The 25,436-nt window shown below is 42.3% G+C and overlaps 1 long non-coding RNA gene across 3 annotated transcripts; it reads left to right on the top strand.

Moving 5' to 3' along the window:
* Window positions 1-4,039: 4,039 nt before the first annotated feature.
* Window positions 4,040-22,279, top strand: LOC308552082. Of its 3 annotated transcripts, none has more exons than XR_013998100.1 (6): window positions 4,040-4,102; window positions 5,608-5,647; window positions 6,144-6,164; window positions 12,253-12,327; window positions 17,010-17,218; window positions 22,044-22,279. It is a non-coding gene; the product is annotated as an uncharacterized lncRNA (long non-coding RNA). The 3 variants fall into 3 exon arrangements; XR_013998102.1 differs by having other exon boundaries at window positions 22,048-22,210; XR_013998101.1 differs by lacking the exon at window positions 6,144-6,164 and having other exon boundaries at window positions 22,048-22,210.
* Window positions 22,280-25,436: the final 3,157 nt, after the last annotated feature.

Here is a 25,436-nt window from a genome sequence, read left to right as displayed (position 1 = left end):
GTCTGCAGTGGCAGGTATAGTCCACAGGCTGTTCAGCAGGGTCACATGGCCCTACTCAGGTGCTTTCAGGGCTCCCCAGCCTGTGTCTGGGCTTCCTGCAGTGGCTGCTGTCCTGCACCCAGCTTCCCAGCTGGGATTGTGTGTCTCTGCTAAATTAAGGCCCTTTTCAGGGGGTGGGGGATTCTCGCTCACGGGAAGGCCCTGGGCAGGGACCCTGTCCTGTCAGGGAGGTCATGGGGTTCCCTGCAGCGTTGGAGAGGTGCGCCTGCAGCCTGGGGCTGTGAACTGGAGGCAGGTGACCTCTGGGGCTCTGAGTCACCCAAGTAGAGGGTGCAGGCCTGCAGTGGGGGTGTCCTGATGGCTGGGACCAGAGTGGGCGATGGCCCCTGTATAGCAGCCTCGTCACTCGCTGGCCGGAGCTGAGGTGATGGCGTTTTCCAGCATTGTCCACACAGCCCCTGGGAACCCGTCCCCCACAGACACACGTGGGTGCTGGGCTGACCTGGCTTCTGGTGGGGAACTGGCCCTTCCATGAGTCACTTGGTAACTGACAGCCTTTCTCTTGCTGCTTTTAAGATTCTTTGTGTCTTTCGCCTTTGCCATTTTCATTTTGATGTGCCTTGGTGCGGGCCTCTTTGGGTTCATCTTGTTTGGGACTCTGCACTTTTTGGACTTGTGTGTCTTTTTTCTTCACCATACTTGGGAAGTTTTCAGTCATTATTACTTTTAAGGTTTTGTATCCCTTGCTCAACTCTCTGAGGGGAGGCCTGCAAATACCATCAGAGGCAGGGCTTAATTTAGCACAAATGCTTCTTTTCAGGCATCATTTGACTGCCCACCATAAGGTGAGTTGGGTTCGGAAACCTGGTGACCAGGTGCTGCCCTCAGACTGGAGATGCACCTTCGGGGCTCGGGCACCAACAGCTGCCCTGGGGAAACACGCCTCAGGCCCATGCCCTGCGCCGGCCCCACCCCTCCAGCTACATTCTTAGAAAAAGGAAGCGAGAGCCCCTCAGTGCGCCTGCGGGGGTGGAAGCGCAGGGTGGACATTTGAAGAGTGAATGAGGCGTGTCGGGGGCGGAGCCGCGCCCGCGCAGTGGTTCCCTCTGCAGGAAACCCCGGGCTCGGAGGCGGGGCCTCTCAGCAGCCGCAGTGGTGGCGCCTGTGCAGGAGGGTGAGCGAGGCGCTGCTGAGCCTGGAGTGCGCCCTGCACCGCAGGAGGAGGAAGCTGCTGCTGGGCATCGCGCTGCTCGCCTCTGTAGCCTGTGAGTGAGCCCCTGCAGCAGGGGAGAGGGGGCTCTTTCATTGCTGGGCCCCGGGATGCGGTGCGGGGGTGGGAGCGCTGTGTGCGGCCCCAAGGGTGGCCCTGCTGCCCCGGAGGCCTCCCCGCCGGGAGGTGCTCTTTATGCTCCCACCCTTTTCCGGGGGCTTCGGGTTCTCGTCCTTTCCACTTTCCCAGCAAAGCAGCTGTCCAACTTGGGTCAAGACCTTCGACGGGTTAGGCCCAGTGCGGACTCCTGGCTGCCGGCTGCGGGCCCCTGTCCTGAGCTCAGTGACTGCGGTCCCACTTGGCCGAGGCGCGGCTGTCCTTGGGCAACCTCGTGAACCGAAGCCCCAGTCCACTGCCCCAAATACCCGCTCCCCCACGCGTGGGACTGCTGTCCCCATCGCCCGGGAGTCTGCCAGCCCTAGGGGAGCCTGCTGCGCGGGGACACCCTGGGGAATGCGCCGCCCTGCCCTGCTGGTTAAGTAGGATAAAAATACTGTTGCCTCTGGCATAGACCCTGCTAGACTTTGTTCCGCAGGAAAATTACTCAGCATTTAACTGTTGGGGAGCCAAGTATTGCGACCCTCACCAGCCAGCAGCAGCTCCCAGGTGTGTGGGCGCCGGTTCAGGGGCTCCGCTGTGGGCTCTCCTTGCCCAGCGCGCAGGCGCTTCCCCATGTGCGGTTCTCATCGCTGTCGTCACTCAGAGTGGCACCCGAGCTAGGGCAGCTGTTGGACCCTGTGTCTTAGAGGCAGAAACCGTTGTGTTTTTTTAAAATTTAGGAGCTGTTTGATGGGAGTTTATTTTAAACATGTATTTGATTGGAGGATATTTTAATTGTTGTTATTAATACCTTACCAAGTACAAAAATGGAACCAGAGGTAGCTCCCAATGTGAGCTCTTTGAATCCTGGTCACGGGACACACACTGAAATAAAACCACCTGCTAACGGGTTGAGTTACCAAGATCTGATTCCAGAGGTGAGAGGGGACCTGGGAAAGCACTAGGAAGACTTGTGTGATTAGACCCTGTCTGTCTAATGGAGCCCAGCTGCTTGGGAGATGGAGCTGAGGACTCTAGCAGGGCTTCTGGTTGCTAGGCAAGGTTTCAGGCTGGGGTGGGTGTTAGCTGTGGGTAGTTTGCAAGGGAGGAAGTGTGTGTTCAATTTTAAGAGAGCTGGCACCTGAGGGGAAAGACCACTTAAAGCTGCCTAATTATTGTTATGACAATAATAATAATACCAAAATTTGCTTAGTGCTTCCCGTGTATGTGCAGGCATGAGTCTCTTTCATTGTGTCATTTAATTCTCTCAACACTACTAGGAAGTAGGTACTGTGATTATTCCCTATTTAGAAGTGAGAAAATTAAAGTGGAGACAAATTGGGAAAATTTATGGATGGTTACACAGATGATAAGCTCTGGAGAGTCAAGTGTGGCTGTGACTGGTTACTACATCCCTCAGAGTGGAAGGGTCTCATCTTCCCCAGGTGTCAGAGTCACCTGGGACACTTAAAGAATACTGACAGCCCTGGCCCCTGTCCTGGGATTCTGAATGAGGAGGCCTGCCTGGGTTTTATCAGTTGGGACTGGAGAATGCAGACACCTCCCCACTGCTCCACCTTCACCCCATTCTTGGCATTGTTACGTCCTGAGAGCCTTTTCAAGCTAAAGGGCACCGTGGGTTAGGAGCCTTTGCTGTAACACCACAGGCTATGTGGCCCCTGGCAGTGACTCAATAATAAGTGTTCCCATTTTGAAAAAGAGACCTGTGTTTGTGGGGGTGACTGTCTCTGTCACCACTGTGCAGCCTGCCGTTGCTCCCCATCCGGAAGGACTGTATCTTTGTGATCTGGTCAAGTTCCCTAGTGTCTCATTGGTGTCCAGTGCCCCACCTTTTCCTGCTGGGGGGTAGTGGGGGGGGTTAAGCTGTTTCTTCCCTGTAGTCCCAGGTGGACCCCTACTGTTTCTAGTCACCCACGCCTTACCTCCTTTGGGATCAGTCTTTTCTGGCAACTGCTCTTGGGGTCCTCCCTGTACCTTACATGCACGTTGCTTACCACAAGCATGATGTTTTTTGCTCAGGGTCTTACCCTGCGTGCATCCGTAGGCACCAACTTTATTAGGTGGATGGCTGGTAGATGAGTGAGGACGGATTTTAGGAAACACAGAAAAAAGAAGGCGAGTCCCCCATGGGTTCCCCCATTCAGTAAACACTAACATCACTATGGCAAGTTGGTGAGCCCTGGTGCATGGATCAGCTCAACAAGGCCACGCCTTTCATACTGGGTTGGTTTTGCAGGCAGGGCCTTGTTGAGCTGATCCATGTACCAGGGCTTGTGTTTGTCTCCTAAGGCATCTGTGTGTGGCTAGGTGGGTTGTTCCCACCCCATTTAAAGGCTCTCTGTTTATTTAATTGGAAAAACTCCATTTTGTATTAAATCCCAGGAAAGCCCAGCAGTCAGAATTGTACTCCTGTAGACACACCCCTGCTTTGAAATCCCTTGTAGGGTATTATGTGAAAGCAAGATTATTTTATTTAATAGAAACAACACTAAGGCAGTAGTGAGCATGCGAGATGGATTTAGGATATTTCCTTTCCCTGGTTGACCTATTTTCCACTAGTGCACCCCCTTCCTGAGGGAACTGGCACATATGACTGATATTTGGGAAGGATAGGGAGGTGGTCTGCAGCCTTTGATTTGTGTTGTGGAAATTTGTTCAGAAATAACTATTAAAGTCATAAAGCCTTTCAATTAATCTCAGCTTTGTAGCTTTCTATTCAACAGGTCCATCCAGGAAAATGGTGAAATAAAAATTGAAAGGAAGATTGAAGAGGTTAGTCTCGTCCATATTTTGATTCTATTTTTTCTATATATTTATCTACTTTTGTTGCTTTCCTTGTACTGATGTGTTTATTGTAGCAGCTTGATGCTTATCCACGATTTTGAGACAATCTCTCAAAAATGATCCCTGCCCAGCCACAGTGGCTCAGTTGGTGGAGTGTCATCCTGTGCACTAAAAGGTTGCCAGTTCTATTCCTAGTCAGGGCACATACGTGGGTTACTGGTTCGATCCCCAGTTGGGGCACACACAGAAGGCAACTGATCAGTGATTCTCTTTCATAGCGATGTTTCTGTCTCTCCCCTTCCACTCTCTAACATGTCCTCAGGTAAGGGTTAAAAAAAAAGATCCCTTATTTATGGATTTTTTTTCCTCTCAGAGGAAGGGAGAGGGAGAGAGAGCTACAAACATCACTGATGAGAGAGAATCATTGATCGGCTGCCTCCTACAGTCCCCCTATTGGGGATCTAGCCCACAACCCAGGAATGTGTTCTGACCAGGAATCAAACTGTCACCTCCTGGTTCATAGGTCTCTGCTCAACCACTGAGCCATGTCGGCCGGGCTGCTCCCTTATTTAATAGGAGGGTTAATAATTCTTGTTATGCTACAGATACATCTTTGTGTCAGTCTTTGTCCATTTTATAAGTCTTAAAGGGAAAAGGAGTTTAAACTTTTATGTGATTTTTTTGGGTGAACCTTTCCAGAATTTCTTAGAGCAAGGGAAGTGATTACCTGTTCAAGGGATGGAGGCCAGTGCCAGCATTCACTCACGTGAGCAGATGCTATAAGGAAAAATGCCCATCTCAGATGCTCAGACTCAGGGTGTCCATAGGCACAGATGGGAAAGTCACACACCTCCCTCACTGATAGCTAGCTCCTCTGGTTGGCAATACACCTTCTATTTTAAAGTAATTTCTTATGTTTTAGTCAAGTAAGTGTAGATATGGATAGGCCATTGTACTGTGCACCTGGGAGGGGATGAGGAGTTCCTCATTTTCATTTGAAGCCAGGTGCTGGATTCCTGGGGAAGCCCTTGTTCTGTCCAAGCTCATGGTGTTAACACACATAGATGGGGATTGCCTCATAGCCTGTGATTTCTCTGCTGGAGCTGATCCCTTGGAGATAATATGCAGAAGCAAGATGTTAAGCTTTTGTGGGCAGCCATTAGGGGTTTTTTCATTTCTGAAAAGACACCAGTGGTGGTGAGCTGCCTATTTTTTGAGCCTGAACCACCTTTAATATTGTTCATAGTAAGTTGGGAAAGTAAAAAGGTTATTTTTCTCAGAGACTTATGCATCTATGGAGAATAATTCCAAAGTGCATTTAACTCTCTTGATTTTAGAGTTGTGATTGAAGTGTTATAACTTAATTTCAGACAAGAAGCAAATTATAGGAGGAATTGAAATCTCCCATGCCTATCTGGAACATCAGAGTGAGGGGAAAGTGGTGGAGCACTGTGTTTTTGCTTCAGAACTGATACCGGTTATTTTTGTTTTAGATTGTTGAACCACTTTGAAAATAAGAGGTTTGGAAAAAAGGTATGTATACTTTTTGTTTTGCTTTAGGAAAAGGTTTATGTCTTATATGTTTATCTCAGCTGAGTAATTCCTTAGTATGATAAATATACGGCACTGTCAAGACAAGAACCTTTTTACCACAAGGTAAATTTTTACTCTAAACTTTGGATGCAGTGTTTTTTAAACCTTTTTTTCTTTTGCAATTAAGAACTATTTTATTTTAAATTATTATTTTTTATTTTTTATTACAGCTCATATACATTATTATATTAGTTTCAGATGTACACCCCAGCAATAAGACATCGCATAGCTTACCAAGTGATCATCCTGATAAATATAGCACCCATCTGACACTGTATGTAGTTATTAGAATATTATTGACTAGCCCTAGCCAGTTGGTTGCAGGCTTGATCCCCAGGGCACGGGAGGGAACCAATCGATGTGTCTCTCTCACATTAATGTTTCTCTCTCTCTCTGTCTCTCTCTCTCCCTCCCCCCTTCTACTCTCTCTGAAAAGCAATGGATAAAACAGCCTTAGGTGAGGATTAAAAATATATATATATATTATTGACTATATATGCTGTATTTTACATCCCCATGACTATTCTGTAACAGCCAATTTGTATTTCTTAATCTCTTCACCTTTTGCACCCATCTCCGAACCTCCTCCCATCTGGCAATCATCAAAATATTCTATATCTCTGAGTCTGTTTCTGTTCTGCTTGTTTGCTTATTTTGTTTTTTAGATTCAACTGTTGATAGGCATGTATTCATTGCTATTTTATTGTTCATTTTCGTAATCTTATTTCTTCTTAAAGAATACCCTTTAACACTTCATATAATCTGGTTTGGTGGTGATGACCTCCTTTAGATTTTTTTTGTCTAGGAAGCTCATTATATGTCCTTTGATTGTAAGTAATAGCTTTGCTGGGTAGAATAACCTTGGTTATAGGTCCTTGCTTTTCATCACTTTGAATATTTCTTGCCATTCCCTTTTGACCTGCAAAATTTCTGTTGAGAAATCAGCTGACATAATTATGGGAGCTCCCTTTTAGGTAACTACAGGGTAACTGCTTTTCTCCTGCTGCTTTTAAGATTCTCTGTCTTTAAACTTTGGCATTTTAATTATGATGTGTTTTGGTGTGGGGCTCTTTGGGTTCATCTTGTTTGAGACACTCTGCACTTCCTGGACTTGGATGTCTATTGCCTTCACTTTGTTAAGAAAGTTTTCTGTCATTGTTTTTACAAATAGGTTTTGATTTTTTTGCTTTCTCTTTTCTGCTTCTGGCATTCCCATGATGTGAACGTTGGTTTGCTTGAAGCTGTCCCAAGGCTCTTAAAGTATCCTCATTTTTTTTGGATTCCTTTCTCCTTTTACTGTTCTGATTGGGTGCTTTTTCCTTATATTGCAAGTCACTGATTTGCTTCATGGCTTCATTTACTGTACTGTTGATTTCCTGTAAATTATCCTTCATTTCAGTTAGTTTATCCTTCATTTCTGACTGGTCCTTTTTTGTGCTGTTGAGGTTGTCACTGAGTTCATTGAGCATCCTTATAACCAGCGTTTTGAACTCTGCATCTAGTAAATTACTTGTCACCATTTTTTTAGTTATTTTTCTGGAGTTTTGTTCTGTTGTTTCTTTTGGAACATGTTTGCCTCCTCATTTTGGCAGTGTCCCTCTGTTTGTTTCTATGTATTAGCTTGAGCTTCTATGTCTCTATCTTGGTAGAGAGGCTTATAGATGTTCTGTAAGGTCCAATGACAGAGACTAACTGATCATCCAAGCTGAGCTCATAAGGTGTGCCTTCTGTGTGGGCTGTGTACACTCTCCTCTTGTTGAGCCTGGATTGCTCTTTGCATGTCAGTGGGAGGCCTTTACGTGTGAACTGATCAGCTGCAAGGACTGGCTGCAACCACCTACCTCTGTCCTCAGACCGTGGTGGAGGATCAGCAGTACAGGGGCCCACCCACAGAGCAGTACTTACTTCAGCCAGGCTCTGGTGCCCACTTAGTCTGCCCCCTGAGCATGTCACTTACAGAGGTGGTTGAGGGGGTCCTTTAACATGGTATAAAACTGTCCACTGGGTACACCTGCTCTGTGGCCTCTCTGTAGGTGCAGGCCAAGGTCAGCCGTCACCTGTGTTCTGCCTGGGGCCATCTAGCATGAGCTACAAAATGATCTGCAGATGGCTGTGACTTGTGCTGGCCTTGGAGGTGCCCTGGTGAGTCAAACCAGTGAGCCAAGACTGGCTGCTGCTACTGCTGGGCCTGTCTCTTACCAAGAGATAGGAGGCTGATACTGCTTGTTTGAGATATTTTAGGATGATCTGAAGCATGAGCCAAGAAAGGCCATTCATATGGAAAAGCCACTGAAAACAGCTTGGGTGGGCCTGAAAGTTGGGCAGGTTGGGACCTCGGGGAATCTCCAAAGAGGTGCAAACAGTGTTAGCCATGTTGACGGCTATAGAACCTGATATAGAACCTGCCTGCCAGCTCTATGGGGGTGTTCTCAAAAAAGGAATAGTGGCCTCTCCCAGCACTTCAATCTGGGAGAAAGCTGCCCCCTCAACTCTCACCCTGATGCCAGACAACTCAGTTCATACCCATATGTCCCTGGTTCCTTTCAAGCTGCTGTCTCTCAGTGCTGTAGCTCAAGAGCTGTGAGTCTGAATTAGTCCCTTTAGAAGTAACTGCCTAGGACTCCTGAAGCATCTGGCTCACTCACCACACTTCCCACTGTTTTTTACAGCCAGAAGTTCTGGGGACTTCTCCTGGAATTGGAACCCTGGGCTGGGGGGCCTGGTGTGGGCCTGGGACCCTTTATTCTTTAGGGGGGGACCTGTGGAACTGCTATATCTCTCCCAATTTTTATTCACTGCAGGTGGGTGTCTAACCAGCCTTTTCTACATCTTCGCCCCTCCTACCAGTCTTGATGTGGCTGCTTTTTTAATTCCTTAATTGTAGGATTTCCAGTCAGTCAGATTTTAGTCTGTTGTGAATGACAGTTTTTCTATAGTTTACTTGTCAAGAACTGTTTTTCTTTTAGAAGTTGTTTTAATTGATTATTTTAGAGACAGAGAGAGGAAAGAAGAAAGAGAGGGAGAGAGAAACATTGATGTGTTATTCCACTTCTGTGTACATTCACTGGTTGATTCTTGGATGTGCCCTGACGGGGCAGCCAACCCACAATGCTCTTGCATCAGGACGATGCTCCCACCAACTGAGCCACCTGGCCAGGGCTGTCAAGAACGATTTATGATGAAAGCTATGGATTCTCTCCATCGCGGAAGATCATGGGTGTATGTATGTATGTATGTATGTGTAGATGCATGTGTGGATTTATTTAAATTTATTTTTTCAGGGGTCTTTGTGAAGCCCAACCAAAGATCCTATCTAAAAAGTTCTTCCTCTAAAGACTCTGTGAGTTTGATTCTTACAAACTATGATGATCTAAGCCAATGTCTATATAAATGTTTTTGTTTTTCCCCATTTGAGTAATACCCAAGTAGTCAGAACATTGGTAGAAGAGACGGTCTGGGTCTGTTGAAATCCTTCTTTTCTAAACCCTGTGCATTCCTAAATTCCTGCAATTTAATTACATTTAAGTGAGGTTGAGCCTGTGTCTTAACTTTTGCAAGGCGGTCAGATGGTTTCTAGCCTATATTAATTATTCTAAGAGAATTATTTCCAAAACAAGAAAATATTTTAGAGGGTATAAAACCAAGTACCATATGTTAAGTTCTATAAGAAGTTATGGTCTGTGATATCATGTTGAGCCATTTATTTGCTTTTATCACCAAAATACATCAGGAAGTTTTCAGAATTCAGTCCAGGTAATGAGTGAGGCAGTGAAGAATTGTGTCCTATGGTGGGAACTTGATTTAAATCAGATTGCAAAGAAGATTTCTCCTCACCCTTTGCGTTGGTGGTTCTGTTGCAATTTTCCTCTCTGTCTTAAACAGTTGAGCTTCAGGCACTACGACTTTTTCCTTGACTGTATTTGGAGAACTATGTTTCTGGAGTAACAGTTGGGTCTTAGAGGTTTACAAAAGAAAATTGATAACATTCATTAAAGTTTCTGTATTTTTTTTTTATAATCAAAATGTGTTTATTCATTTCCTTCTTGTCTTTAATTGGTAGCTTATATGTAGTCAGAAAAACTATTAATGTCAGCTTTTACTGGAATAAAAATTGTATTTTTAACAGATTCAGTTAGTTACAAAATACTCTTATTTGTGCTTTAAATCACTTTTGCCATGATTTGGTGCTGAAATTATGCTGCTTGTATAATTCCATGGGATGAGAGCCAGAATTTCTGCCTTCAATGACTGGCATAATTTGAGATTTTAATTGAAGCTTAAAAAAATAGAAATAACCCACTACAGGCTTTATGTTTGTCCCCCCTAAAAAAATAATCTGTCCACAAGCAATCATTTTATTTAGAGAATAATATTTATTTATCTGTGAAAAGTGAATCAATTAGATTATTTCCCTATAAGGCAATGGCTTACACACATGATATCTTTAAGTTTGAGAATTATAGAATTCTCTTTGATACTTTCTTGATATTCTTTGTAATTTAAAAAAATTGTGATAAACTTGGCACATAATATTTTATCAGTTTAGGTGCACAACTTAATAATTCAGTATTTATGTACACTACAGAGTGATCACCACAGTGAATGTAGTTAACATCTATCCCATGTGCAATTGAACCCCTGCCCCCATTACACCCAAGCCCAAACCCCCTTCCCGTCTGACACACATCAGTGCGTTCTATGTATGATTTTCGTTCTGTTTTTTTAGTTTCCACATATGAGTGAAATCACACACAGTATTTACCTTTCTCTGCTTGACTTATTTCACTTAGCATAATACCCTCAGGGCCCATTCCTGTTGTCACAGATGGTGAGATTTCACTCTTATGGCTGAGTAGTATTGCATTGTATATATGCACCACAACTTCTTTTTATATTCATCTATTGTTTTCATATCATGGCTATGGGAAATAATGCTGCAGTGAACATAGGGGTGCGTATATCTTTTAATTCGTGTTTTTCATTGTTTTAGGATAAATACCTAGAAGTGGAATTGCTTAATCACATAGTGTTTCTACTTTTAATTTTGGGAGCAGCTCCATACTATTTTCCACAGTGGCCGCTCCAGTTTACTTTTCCATCAACAGTGCACAACCATTCTCCATACCCTCCCCAACACTTATCAGTCTTTTTGAGAATAGCCATTCTGACAGGTATGGGTGAAACCTCATTGTGCCTTTGAGTTTCATTCCTCTGATGACTAGTGACATTGAGCATATTTTCATGTCCCTGCTGGCCATCTGTAGGTCTTCTCTTGAAAAATAACTATTCATTTTTATATACTCTGCAGATTTTTTAATTGGTTGGTGTGTTTTTTTACTGAGTTGTATGAATTCTTTTTATATTTTGTATTTAATCCCCTATCAGAGATATGATTTGCAAATAGCTCCCCTTTTGTTGGTATCCTTTTCATTTTATTGTTCGATTCATTTGCTGTACAGAAGCTTTTTAGTTTGAAACCCTATTTTATTTATTTTTGCTTTAGTTGCCATTGATTTTGGAGTCAGATCCCAGAAATAATTGCCAAGACCAATATTAGAGAGCTTACTGCCTATATTTTCTTCTAGGAGTTTTAAGGGTCCAGGTTTTCGTTCAAGTCTTCAGTCCATTTTGAGTTGATTTTTGTCTGTGGTGTTAGATAGTGGTCCTTTTTCCTTTTTTTTTTTTCGTTTTTACATGTTGCACTTCAGTTTTCCCAATACCATTTATTGAAAAGATTGTCTGTTTTTCATTGTATATTCTTTCCTCCTTGTCCTAAATTGATTGACCATATATTCTTGTGTTTATTTCTTGCCTCTATTGTGTTCCATTTATTTGTGTCTGTTTTTATGCCAGTGCCATACTGTTTTGATTATTATAGCGTTGTAGTATAGTTTAATTATTAGGGAGCATGATGCCTCCACCTTTGTTCTTTTTCAAGATTGCTTTGGCTACTTGTGACCTTTTGTGGATCCATAAAATTTTGGATTGTTTTATTTCTGTGATAAATGTCATTGAAATTTTGATAGAGATTACATTGACTGTAGCTTGTTTTGGGGTAATATGGCTATTTTAACACTATGAAGTCTTCCAGTCCATGCACATGGAATATCTTTCCATTTATTCGTGTCTTCAGTTTCTTTCATCATTGTGTTACAGTTTTCAGAGTACATGTCTTTCACCTCCTTGATTAAATTTATTCCTTGTTATTTTATTCTTTTATTGGCGTTGTAAATGGGCTTGTTTTCTGAGTTTCTCTTTCTGGCTACTATTCATTGTTAATGTATAAAAAAGGAAGAGATTTTTGCATTTTGAATTTGTTCCCTGCAACTTTACCAAATTTATTTATTCTAACAGTTTATAGTGGTGTTTAGGGTTTGTATTTATAAAACATGTCACCTATAAATAGTGACAGTTTACATCTTCCTTCCCTGTCTATGTGCATTTTATTTCTTTTTTGTACCCAATTGCTCTGTCTAGAACATCCAACACTATGTTGAATGAAACTGGGAAGAGTGGGCATCCTTATCCTGTTCCTTGTATTACAGAAACAGCTTTCACCCTTCCAGCATTGACTCTGATGTAGGTGTGGGCTTGCCATTTGAGGCCTTTATTATGTAGAGGTGAGTTTCAACTGTGCCCACTTTATTAAGACATTTTCTTTGTAAATGGATGTTGAATTTTATCAAATGCTTGATATCATCATGTGATTTTTGTCTTTTATTTTGTTAATGTGGTGGATCATGTTGATTAATTTGTGTGTGTGGACCCATCCTGGATTCCCTGGAATTTCCACTTCATCATGGTGAGTGATCATTTTAATGTATTGTTAAACTAATTTTGCTAATATTTTGCTGAGGATTTTTACAAATGTATTCATCAGGTATATTGGCCTGTACTTTTCTTTTTTGTGGTGTCCTTTTCAGGTTTTATAATCGGAGTAATTTAGGCCTCCTAAAATGACTTTGTAAACTTTCTATTCTCCAATTTTTTAGAAGAGCTTTAGGAACATTGGTGTTAAATCTTTTTTGAATGTTTGAGAGAGTTCATCAGTGAAGCCATCTCTTCCTAGACTTCTTATTTTTTATTTTATTTTTATTTTTTGTTAATCCTCACCTGGGGATATTTTTCCATTGATTATTAGAGAGTGGAAGGGAGGAAAGGATGGGGATGGGAGAGAGAGAGAAACATCAATATGAGGGAGACACATTGATTGGTTGCCTCCCGCATGAGCCCCCACTGGGGCCAGGGGTGGAACCTGCAACCCAGGTTAAGTGCCTTAGACTGGGACTTGAACCCGAGGCCCTTCATTGTGTGGCCCACGCTGTAACCACTGAGCCACCAGCCACAGCTGTTTCTGGACTTTTAAAAAAGTTATTAAAATGTTTTTGGGATATATTGGGGTGACATTGGTTATTAAAAATACATGTTTCAGGTGTATGATTATATAATACATTATCTGTATATTGTATTGTGTGTTCACCATCCTAGAGAGTGTCTCCTTCCAACACCATTTACCCCCCTGCACCCTATTCTACTTCCCCCTACTACACTTTCCCCCTGATATTCACAGTAATGTCTTCTTTGAGTATAAGCTCCGTTGTGTGTGTTTTTAAAATTTATGTTTTTCTTCTCATTGATATTTTTCTTAAAGATAGAGGAAAGGAGAGAGAGAAACATCAATGTGAGAGAGAAACATTGATCAGTTGCTTTCCATATGCACCTCAATCAGGAATCAAACCCATAAATGGGCTATGTACCCTGACTGGGAGTCGAACTGGTGACCTTGTTGTGCACAGGAAAACACTCAACCAACAGAGCGACACTGGCTGGGGCTATAAGTTGTATTTTTCCCCCTTAATATCTGTACACATTTCATCCCTCTCCTCAACCCTGACAGCTTACAGTCCATTCTCTATCTATGAGTCTGTTTCTATTTTGTTTGTTAGTTTATTTTGTTCATTAGATTCCACGTGTGAGTGGAATCATATGGTAGTTGTCTTTCTCTAACTGTGTTATTTCACTTAGCATAATGCTCTCCACCTCCATCCATGCTGCTGCAAAGGGTAAGATTTCTGTCTTTTTTATGGCCAAGTCGTATTCCATTTGTAAATGTACCACAGCTTTCTTATTCACTCATCTACTGATGGGCATTTGGGCTGCTTCCAGATCTCAGCTAGTGTAAATAGCGCTTCTTTGACCTTAGGGGTGCATAAGTTCTTGGTGTTTCAGGTTTCTTTGTATATATTTTCAGAAGTGGGATCACTGGTCAAATGGCAGTTCATGTTTAATTTTTTGAGGAAACTCCACACTGTGTTTACAGTGGCTGCACCAGTCTGCATTCCAACCAGCAGAGTAGTAGGGCTCCCTTTTCTCCACATCCTTGACAGCACTTGTTGTTTGTTGATTTATTGACGGTAGCCATTCTGACAGGTGTATGGTGATACCTCATTGTAGTTTTAATTTGAGTCTTTCTGATGGTTAGTGACATTGAGCATTTTTTCATGTCTCCTGGCATCTGTTTATCCTCTTTGGAGAAGTATCTATTCAGTTCCCTTGCCCATTTTTTAACTGGATTGTTTCCTGACGTTGTGTTGTATGCGTTCTTTGTATATTTTGGAAATTAACCCGTAACCAGATGTATCATTGTAAAATATATTCTTCCGTACAGTGGGTTCCTTTTTCATTTTGTTGGTAGTCTCTTTTGCTGTGTAGAAGATTTTTAGTTGGATGTAGCCCCATCTGTTTGTTTTTCCCTTTGTTTCTCTTGCCCTTGGTGATCTATCAGTGAAAATTCTACTCTAAGTGATGTCTAAGATTTGACCGTCTACATTTTCTTCTAGGATTTTTATGGTTTCATCACTTACATTTAAGTCTTTTATCCATTTTGATTTTATTCTTCTGTATGGGGTAAGTTGGTGGTCTAGTTTTATTTTTTTGCATGTGCCTGTTCAGTTTTCCTAGCACCATTTATTAAAGAGACTGTTTTTACTCCATTGTGTGCTCTTGCCTTCTTTGTCAAATATTAATTGACCATATTGGCATGGGTTGATTTCTGGGCTCTCTGTTCTGTTCCATTGGTCTATATGCCTATTTTGTGCCAGTTACCAGGCTATTTTGATGACAGTGGCTTTGTGGTATAACTTGATATCCAGTACTATGATTCCTTCCAACTTCTTCTTTCCCAAGATTGCTGTAGTTCTTTGGGGCCTTTTTAATTTCCATATAAATTTTTGAAATAATAGTTCTAGGTCTGTGATATATGCTGTTGGTATTTTAATAAGAATAGCATTAAGTCTGTAGATTGCTTTGTGTAGTATCGACATTGTAATGATGTTAGTTCTTCCAACCCATGAACATTGTATATGCATCCACTCGTTTGTATCTTTCTCTGTTTCCCTTTTCAAAGTCCTATGCTTTTCCAAGTACAGTTCTCTTAAATCCTTGATTGATTCCCAGGTATCTTTTGTTGTTGTTGTTGCAGTGGTAAATGGGATTATTTTTTAGTTTCTCTTTCTGAGAGTTCATTATTGGTGTATAAATATGCCATTGATTTCTGGATGTTAATTTTGTATTCAGCTATTTTGCCGAATTTATTTATTAAATCTAGCAGTCTTTTGGTGCAGTCTTTAGGGTTTTTTGTATAGAGTATCATGTCATCTGCGAATAATGACTGATTTTCTTCCTCCTTTCCAATTTGGATGACTTTTCTTTTTGTTTTCTGAATGCCATGACTAGGACTTCCAGTAATATGTTGAATAAGAGTCATGAAAGTGGACATTCCTGTCTTGTTCTTGATCTTAAGGGAGACACTATCTGGTTTTGCCAATTGAGTATGATGTAGGTTATAGGTATGTCATATATGACCTTTATTATGTTGAGGTGTGATCTCTCTGTTCCCACTTTGTTGAGAGTGTTTATCATAAATGGGTGCTAGATTTTGTTGAATGCTTTTTCTGCTATCTAATGATATGATATGATTTTTATCCTTTATTTTTTAAATGATTTATCGTGTTTATTGATTTGTGAATATTGTACCAGCTTTGTGTCCCTGGAATAAATCCCACTTGGTCATGTTGCATGTTCCTAATGTATTGCTGGATCCAATTTGCTAATATTTTGTTGAGGATCTTAGTATCTGTGTTCATCAAGGATATTGGCCTGTAATTTTCTTTTTTGTAGTATCTTATATGATTTTGGAATCAGGACAATGCTGGTCTTGTAAAAAGAGCTTAGGAGCCTTTTTTCTTCTTGAATATTTCAACTAGTTTCAGAAGGGTAGGTGTTAGTTCTTTTGCGGTTCCGTAAGATTTTCCTGTGAAGCTATTTGGTCCAGGACTCTTGTTTGTTGGGAGGTTTTTGATTACTGATTCTGTTTTGTTAGCAGTAATCGCTATGTCCAGATTTTCTGTTTCTTCTTGATTCAGTCTTGTAAGATTGTATCCTCCTAGGAATTTATCCATTTCTTCCAGTTTGTCCAGTTTGTTGGCATATAGTTTTTCATAATGTGTTTTTATGAAATCCTTTGTATTTCTTTGGAGTTAGTTGTTACTTCTCCTCTTTTATATCTAATTTTATTTATTTGGGTCCTCTTTTTTTCTTGATGAGTCTGGTTATAGGTGTGTCGGTCTTATCTTTTTTGAAAAAATATTTTTATTGATTTTTAGAGAGAGAGAAAAATGGAGAGGGGAAGAGAAAGAGAAACATTAATGTGAGAGCTGAATAGTGTTGGATGTTGATGAGCTGCCTTCTACACTCCCGCTAACATGGTGATTGAGTCTGCAACCCAGACATGTACTCTGACTGGTAATCAAATCTGCAACCCTTTGGTGCACAAGACGACGCCCACACTAGCTAGGGCAATCTTGTTTATCTTTTCAAAGAACCAGCCCTTGGTTTCATTGATCTTTTGTATTGTTAAACTCTATTTTCTTTTTTTCTGCTCTGATCTTTGTTATTTCTTTTCTTCTACTCACTTTGCCAGTTGTCGTTTTTCTAGTTCCTTAACATGAAAAGTTAGATTGTTTGTTTGTGATTTTTCTTGTTTCTTGAGGTAGGCCTGTAATGCTATGAATTGCCCACTGCTGAGGACTGCTTTCACTGAGTCTCATAGATTTTGTGTTGTTTTATTCTAACTTTTATTGTTTCAGCATATCCTTAGATTCCTTTTTTGATCTCTTTGTTAACCCATTCATTGTTTAGTAACATGTTATTTAGTCTCCATGTCTTTGTATTTTTCAACATTTTTTTTCATTGATTTCTATGTTTTTAAACAATATATATTTTTATTGATTTCAGAGAGAAGGAGGGAGATAGAAACATCACTGATGAGAGAGTCATTGATCGGCTGCCTCCGGCACACTCCGTACTGGGAATGGATCCCACAGCCTGGGCATGTGCCCTGACCGACAATTGAACCGCGTTCTCCTAGTTCCTAGGTTGCTGCTCAACCGCTGAGACATGCTGGCCAGGCTGATTTCTACGTTATACTGTTACAGTCGGTGAAGATGCTTGGTATGATTTCAGTGTTCTTAAACTTATTGATGCTTATTTTGTGTCATAACATGTGATCTATACTAGAAAACATCCCATGAGCTCTTGGAAAGACTGTATGTTCTACTTTAGGGTGAAGTGCTCAAGAGATATCAGTAAAATCCATCTGATCTGTGGTGTCATTTAAAGCCTCCATTTCCCTGTGGATTTCCTGTCTGGGCAGAGTTAGCCATTGAAATAAGTGGGGTGTTAAAATTCCCTAGTATAATGCTGTCCTTTTATGTCCATCAGTATTTGCTTTAAATACTTAAGGTCTCCTATGTTGCCTTCATACGTGTTTACAAGGACTGTATCCTCCTGTTGGATTGCTGCCTTTATCATTATGTAATGTCCTTCTTCGTCTCTTATTATAGCCTTTGTTTTAAAGTCAGCCATGCTGGTTTGGCTCGGTTGGTTGAGTGCTGTCCAATGCACCTGGCGGTTGCCGGTTCATTCCCATTCTGGGCACATTCTGGTTGTGCGTTTGATCGTCAGTATGGGGCATGCTTGAGGCAGCCAGTTGATGTTTCTTCTCATCAATGTTTCTGTCTCTCTCTCTCCCTCTGCCTTCCTCTCTCTGAAATCAACCAAAACAAATAAAAGTAAAAATGAACTCCAGTTTGTCAGATATATCGGTATCCCAGCTTTTTTTTCTCTTTCCATTTGCATGACATATCTTTTTCTGTTCCTTTGCCTTTAGTCTATGTGTATCTTTCGTTCTCAGGTGCATCTCTTGTAGACAGCATATATATGGGTCTTGTTTTCTTATTCATTCAGCTACCCTATGTCTTTTCATTGAAGAACTTACACTATTTACATTTAAAATAATTATTGGTAGGTATGTATTTATTGCCAATTTCTTTTTTAAACTATGAGTCTTTGCGTTTTGCTTTTTTCTCATTCTCTTTCTTTGACTTTTAACCTTTCTTGTAATACGGATTTGGTCATAACACAGCAATATTTAGGTTTCATTTGTTTTGGAAGCTCTATGTTTCTTCTATTTTATATGCTAGTTTTGCTGGGTAAAGTAGTCTTTTTGTAGGTTCTGTAGGTCCTTCCCTTTCATCACTTTGAATATACCACTCCACTCCCTTCTGGCCTGACTTGTTTCAGTTTAGAAATGAGCTAACAGTATTATGGGAGCTCCTTGGTAGGTAAGTAACTTTTATTCTCTTGCTACTTTTAAGATTCTGTCTTTGTCTTTAAGCTTGCCATTTTAATTATGATGTGGTGGTGTTGTTAGCCTCATTAGGTTCATCTTGTTGGGATTGTCTGTGCTTCCTAGACTTGTGTGTCTTTTTCTTTCACCAGGAAAGATGATTTTCAGTCATTTATTCTAATAGTTTCTCCCTTCTGTGCTCTCTGTATTTTCCTTCTGCCACCAGCATTATGTGAATGTTGTTACACTTCATGTTGTCTCTAAGAATCATTAAACTTTTTTTTTTTTAAATATATCTTTATTAATTTCAGAGAGAGGAAGGGAGTGGGGGAGTGAGAGAAAAATCAATGATGAGAAAGTTGTTGATTGGCTGCCTCCTTCACGCCCCCAACTGGGGGTCAAGCCCACACCCAGGCCTGTGCCCTGACCAGGAATCGAACCTTGATCTCCTGGAACCTATGCTGATGTTCAACTGCTGAGCCACACCCGACCAGGCTAAACTAGTTTTATTTAAAAAATTTTGTTGTTGTTGTTGTTCCTCTGATTGGCTGGTTTTTCTTCTCTTTCAAATCAGTGACTTGATTGTCTGCTTCATCAACTTACTGTTTATTCCCTCCAGTGTTACGAATTAATCTGAATTTCTTCTAGTATTAGAATGGATGTGAAATTAATTATTCATTTTATATATTGTGTTCCTAATATCTGACTGGTTCTTTTTTTATGGTTTTTATGTCCTTTTTCATGTTGTTGCAGTTCCACTAAGTTTCTTAAATATCCTCATAACTATTTTTTATTACTCTATACCTGATAAATTGTTTACCTACATTTTATTTAGCTCTTTTTGGGGCGATTTTTCCTATTCTTTCATTTGTGGCATGCTTCTTTGTCTCCCATTTTGGCTGGATCTTTGTGTTTGTTTCTATATTTTAGTCTTGGGAGGGTGGTCTTACTTAGTAGGTATCCTGTGGGTCTAGTGGTGCAGTTTTCTTGATCACCTTAGCTGCTCCAGGAATGTCCCTTGTGTAGGTTATGTGAGCCCTCCTGTTGTAATTGAGTCTTGATTGCTATTGGCTCATTCATGTGTGGTGTCAGCCCTGAGTCTGGATGACTGAGGATCAGCCTTGACCACAGTTAGGACATGCTGTGCAGGTACTGATTACATGTAGCAGAATTCACCTCAGCAGGGACTATTGCCTGCAGAGATCTCCCTTTGGATTTGTCACTTGCGAAACTAATTGGATGCTGTTCTGATGTCATCTGAATCTGGCCACTGGTTGTGTTGGTTCCGGGGCCTCTTGGGATGGACTGTATTGCATGCCAATGTTAGATGCCACCTATGACGAGCCATGGACAACGTTTTGGAACAACAAATGATGTAGTTTGTTCTGGCCTCTGATTGGCCTAAATGTGTGCAGAAAGGACCAAATTTTGCACCAAGGCAAGCTTTTATCAGAACTAGGCCTGAGGGCAGGTTATCAAAAGACTTAAGGCACCCTGAGATTCACCTCCACCTGCCTCTGCCTTCGGCTGCCTATTAAGCTTTAGACATTGAAAGAGCCTCTGGTACTACTTGAGTTGCATGAGTTAGGTTCTCAGTGAGTTACCAGGTAGGGGTGAATGGTGTTCACCAGATTGATTCAGGATCAAACTTGGTTCCAGTGCTGGGTCTCAGGCCACTCAGCAAATGTCCTAGAGTATACTATACCCAGCTGCCACCTGCTGGGTGCTTACACGCCTTTGTGTTGGGGAAAGGTCTCAGAGTGATCAGGGTGAGGCCAACAGAGTTTTTCAGGCCCAAAGAGACCACGATTTGGCCATGCGAATGGAAGGCTCTGCTCCAGTTGCATTGCAAGGGAAAAATGGCCCATATGCTAGAGCCATACACTCAGCACGTCACAACTTGTGCTGGGTAGATACTGAGCTAGAAGCAGCTGTTGTGGGTTGGGAGGATGGGGCCACTGGATTTCTTATGTCTGAGAAGTGCTGATCAGGATGGGGAAGGTGAGGGGAATGGCCTGCTTGCCAGAGCCACAGAAGTCACTCTGCAAAGATCCTGTCCAGATCTAGGCAGGGCAGAGCCAGCAGGAATCTAGAAAGTGAGGCCACTAGGAGCCCATAGAGTGAGGCTTGTGGATCTCCCATGAAGGTAAGTACCAGTCAGGTTCACGGGAAAGTGGATTGAATGGCCCCTGCCTCAAACCCACAGAACTCAATCACTGACACACCCTGAGTCTGCCCAGACATCTACACCCCAGCACATGGGGTTGACTACTCAGCAGGCCACAAGCTCCTCAGAGTGGGCCAATGTGGAGTCCAGAGAGTAGGGCTGTTGCATTCCATGTGGCTGATGTCATATGGTGGAGAGTGTTCCTCCCAAGAAGATGGAGTCTGCAGTGTGGGAGAGGAACTCTTCTCAGGGAACTCTTCTGGTGGCTGTTCCTCCAGCTCTCTCCGCAGAGCTACAAATTCCAGTCTTGCCTCATGGGATTCAAGTCTGCTTTGCCTCTTCCTCTTCCAGAGCCTAGGGTGAGTGCCTGTGAATGAGATTTTGTGCGTTTGCCCTTTTAGAGGGTATTTGTGTCTCTGGTGGGCTCCTTTCTCTCCCTGAAGGACAGAAACCCCATGCTTTTCACAGCCAGAGGTTATGCCGGTGCCTTTTCCTAGCTCAGGTATTATAGCCGGGGTACCCGGCATGGGGTTGAGACTGCATGCTTCTCAGGGGCACTCCTGCTACTGAGATATCCCTCCAGAACCTCAGCCACCACCCATGGGAATGGGGCCAGCCCATTTTTGTCTCCACGCTTCTAACAGTCTCGATATGGTTTTTCTGTAAACCCTTGGTTATAAGAGTTCTCCTCATCTAGTCTTCAGTTCATTATTTAAGATGAGTGTAGCTTCCACCTACTCTAACACCATTTTGGATCTCTTCCTGGATATATTTTTGGTAACGAATTTTTTTATTACTGATTCAATCTCCTTACTAGTAATTAGTCTGATCAGATTTTCTGTGTTTTTCATGATTCAGTCTAGGAAAATATGTTTTTAGGTATTTAGCATTTTTCTTTATAGTTGTTCAGTTTGTTGGTGTATAATTGGTCATGGTGGCATTGTATGATTCTTTGTATTTCTTTGATATCAGTTGTAACTTTTATGATTTTATTTATTTGTGTCTTTCTTTTAGTTAGTCTAGAAAAAGGTTTGTAAACTTTTTGGAAAGCAGCAGCTCTTAGTTTCATTGAATTTTTAATTGTCTTTTTTCATGCTGATCTTTATTTCCTTTCTTCTACTTTGTTCTTCTTTTTCAAGTTTCTTTTGGTTTAAAGTTACATTGTTTACTTGAGATTTCTTTTTGCTTCTTCAGGTCGGCTGTATGGGTTATAAAATTCCTCTTTAGAGCTGCTTTTGCTGTATTTCATAGATTTTCGAGCTTTACATTTGAATTTCCTTTTGTCTCAAGGTATTTCTTATTTCATCTTTGTTTCTTGTTGATGGATGTGTCAAAGAATTTGTAGTTATGTTTTATAACTTCCACAAACAATAAAACTTAGCTAAAATTAAGGGTATCAGCTCCACTGTATTAATTTCATATTTGACCTGTGTCAAAATAACATTGTAATTATTTTAAAAATATGTTTTTATTGATTTCAGAGAGACAGAGAGAGAGAGACACATCAAGGACGAGAGTCATCTATTCGCTGCCTCCCGCACTCCCCCTGCTGAGGATGGAGCCCACAACCTGGGCATGTTCCCCCTGCCTGGGAGTTGAACAGCGACCTCTTGGTTCATAGGTTGATGCGCAACCACTGAACCGTATCGGTTGGCAACATTGAAACTTAATATCTTAATTATTTATGTGATCAAAATATGGGAAGAAAAATGTGAGCAAAAACACGCCCTCCTCAGATCCCTTGTTCTACATCTCTTTCCATGCTGGTAAGACCTCCACCCCAAAAGGCTACATTTATTCAACTTCAGCAGCGCAACACTGACCTAGAGCCCATGCTGAGAGGACCACCACACTTCCTCTCCAGGACCTGCCAAGACACTGTTAGATACTGTTCACTTTTAACAAAAAGAGGGACTGTCCAGGGCCTGCAGTGGCTCAGGAACACGATGCCCACTGATTCAAGTGCAGAAGGGCTTATGCCCAAACCAAATGGCATTGTTTTTACAGTCCATCCGGTTCAACATACCAGTGACAGGATTTAAGACTTCCCATTGCAGGCCCTATGAGCACACGTGAAATGTGTAGAGTGTCCTCAGTGACCCCATTTTAACCCACATCCATCACGCTTTCTTCTCCTACCTCCCCGCCCCTTTTGCCCCTTTCAGCCTTGTCCCCAGCAGTGGCTTATAATATGCTTCCCCCTCCTGCCCCCAGTCCACCACACAGACCCACTTCAGAGCTGGCCCCCTCCCATCCACTCTGACTTCACACAGACTGCCCAGTATTCAGACACCTGGTTGGCCCCAGGATACCCTGTGACGGACAGTGTGCCGTGAAGTGACCTCATCCCAGTTTCAGGGCCAGAGGGCCATGCGTTCATTTCCCATTCCGCAGAGACTGACAGCATGTGCTGGAATCCACACATGAGACCAGGACCCGGGACATGTCGCTGAGCCAATGCATGGCACCTCCGTCAAGGACCCTAGTGCCAGTCAAGGGTCTGACCACTTTGGCTCTCAGCCACCCAGGAGCCACAGCAGGGCTCTGCAGTCAAGCACTCTGGTGTCCTTCAGCTGAACCGTGACTCCTGCATGCACATGCCCTCCTGCCCCAGAGCCTGGAGTTCGGGTTCTCCTTGCTGCCTAAGTCCATTCCGTGTCCATCCACCCCAATGTCTCCATCTTTAAATCTTATGTTCCCAGACTGTACCAGCCCTGCCTGCTGCGGGCACCCACAGAACCCGAGGTCTCTCTCGTCTTTGACGATTTCAGTACTTGCATCGCTGGCACCCCCTTTACCCCGTCTTCGTCATAACCCTTGGTTCAGTGCCTGTCATGACCCTCCAGCACTTACAGATTCTAAGCCCCTGAGCCTCGTGGCCTCCATTCAGTGAAGGGCAACATGATGGAAATGCCAGTGCCCAGCTCCTGCCAGCTGGGGGACTGGGATGGTGCCCGTGGGAGAGTCCACTCAAATGCCCCGATCTCAAGGGAAGCACAACAATTGTAGTTTCCTGGGCAGCACAGGCGGTGTCTGGAAGAGCCCCCATTCGCAGTGCTGGCCCGGGTCCTGGGCGGACAGGTGCGTGGCCCTGTTGCAGGCAGGCGGCCCCTTTAGAGCATGGAATGAACACGGTGCGCTGCACTTGATTAACTAAGGCCAGTTATACAGGGACACATGCTGCCCAGTTAGTTACAGGAGGGGGACACAATGGCGCCAGCAGTAAGGTGAGAATGTGCAGCACAGTGAAAGATGTTTCATGGTAAGGGATCCAGAGAGGCCCGGGGCTGGGTCTTTGACTTCCCTTCTGTAAGGACACTGGGGACACTTTCCCTCTCAGTCGGGACTTGCCTAGAACGCTTCAGACCCGGAACCCAAAAGGGGGCTCAGCTGGGGATGTTTATATCTTGCTGGTCATCTGTGCGCATCCCCAGGTTGGCCCCAACGATCACCTCGACCACACAAACCTTCACATCATCTTATATCCAGCATGGACTCATCCCACTCGTCTCTTTCTGTACCTTTTGTTCAGAGCCCCCGGCATGTCCTTATTTCACGTTATGTATGTGTTGGCTGCTGTGACTCTTTCCTGCAAACTCGCCATCCTCACAAGCCCTTTGGGTTGAGCACTGAGCTTCTAGAGCCTGCCCATAGGAGGCGCTCTGCACACACCTGTTAGGGGAGGGAGTGCACCACGTCCTCTTAACACAATCTACAAATTTAAGGAGATCCCAATTGGAATTCCAAGGGAACTCGTTCAAGTGATTCAAAGTTCATACATACTAAAATTTAGAATGTGTGTATTTTTTAAACAAATTTTATTTGCAAGAAATTATTAAAAAATGATTGAATACCTGTTCAGCGACACCTATACAGTGATGATCATCAGAGAATTATTCCTAAAGCAGAAAGCTAAATAACATTAAGTCCATTAACTAGAACCAAATAACGTAATTCATGACGCAGCAGGAGAAAAGACACTAGGAGGTATTCTTTTTAGAAATATTTTTAATATTAGAATATATTGTCACATAAAAATATAACGGATATATTACAAATATGGATAGGTGTATATTCACCTACATGACTAGCACATATGAAAGAATATATAAAGATCTGTACTATTATTTCCAATTTAGTGTGTGCATAATTACTTATTTTAAACCTTTACCTTTTCTGCCTATAACCCTGAGTTATTTTTATAATAAAAAAATCTATTTTTGAAAAGTAAAATCAGTTCCAATTGCTTTATTGTAAAGGTTATGAATTGTGTGCATTTGTGTATCGAAGGTGGGGACAGAAAATTTTGTCCAGTACAACTCACCTGGAAAGACAAGCAGCTTCGGTTTTGCCTGAAAGTTGGGGATTGTTTTAATTTTATCTGAACCAAATTGTACTTGAAATAAATCACATGCCTAGCAAGCAAACTGCATTGTGGCAAGAAACCCGATTCGGAAGTAGATACACTCGACTAACTGTAGCATGGAACATGAGTGCAGCAAAGTACAGACACACAGACCCCTGGGTTCTGGTCCCTCCTTCACCCCCTCGCAGGCTTTCTCATTTCTCTGCAGGTTTGTCTGCTTTTGTTTGGTTCTCAGCATAGTTTTAGGATCCTCTGTGCCTTGCTCTCCACTTACTATTTTATATTTATTTCTATCTCCACTGTATCCAACCTTGTCTGTCCATTTTTAAGCTGCTTGCTATTCTTTCTTCATGTTTTTCTTGTCTTTAAATCTCATTGGAACATAGTTGAGAAAAAAATTCATTTTATGTCCTATAAAAAGTCACAACTTCCCACGTATTTTAGTTCTTACGTTTCCTTTGTACAATTTCACTGCTAGGAATGGACACATATGAGGCAAAATGTCTGC

The sequence above is a fragment of the Miniopterus schreibersii genome (assembly GCF_964146895.1).
Source record: "Miniopterus schreibersii genome assembly, contig: HAP1_SCAFFOLD_158, whole genome shotgun sequence".
Classification (NCBI taxonomy): domain Eukaryota; kingdom Metazoa; phylum Chordata; class Mammalia; order Chiroptera; family Miniopteridae; genus Miniopterus; species Miniopterus schreibersii.
The sequence above is the reverse complement of the archived record's forward strand: the minus strand, read 5'-3'. Positions and strand labels throughout refer to the sequence as shown.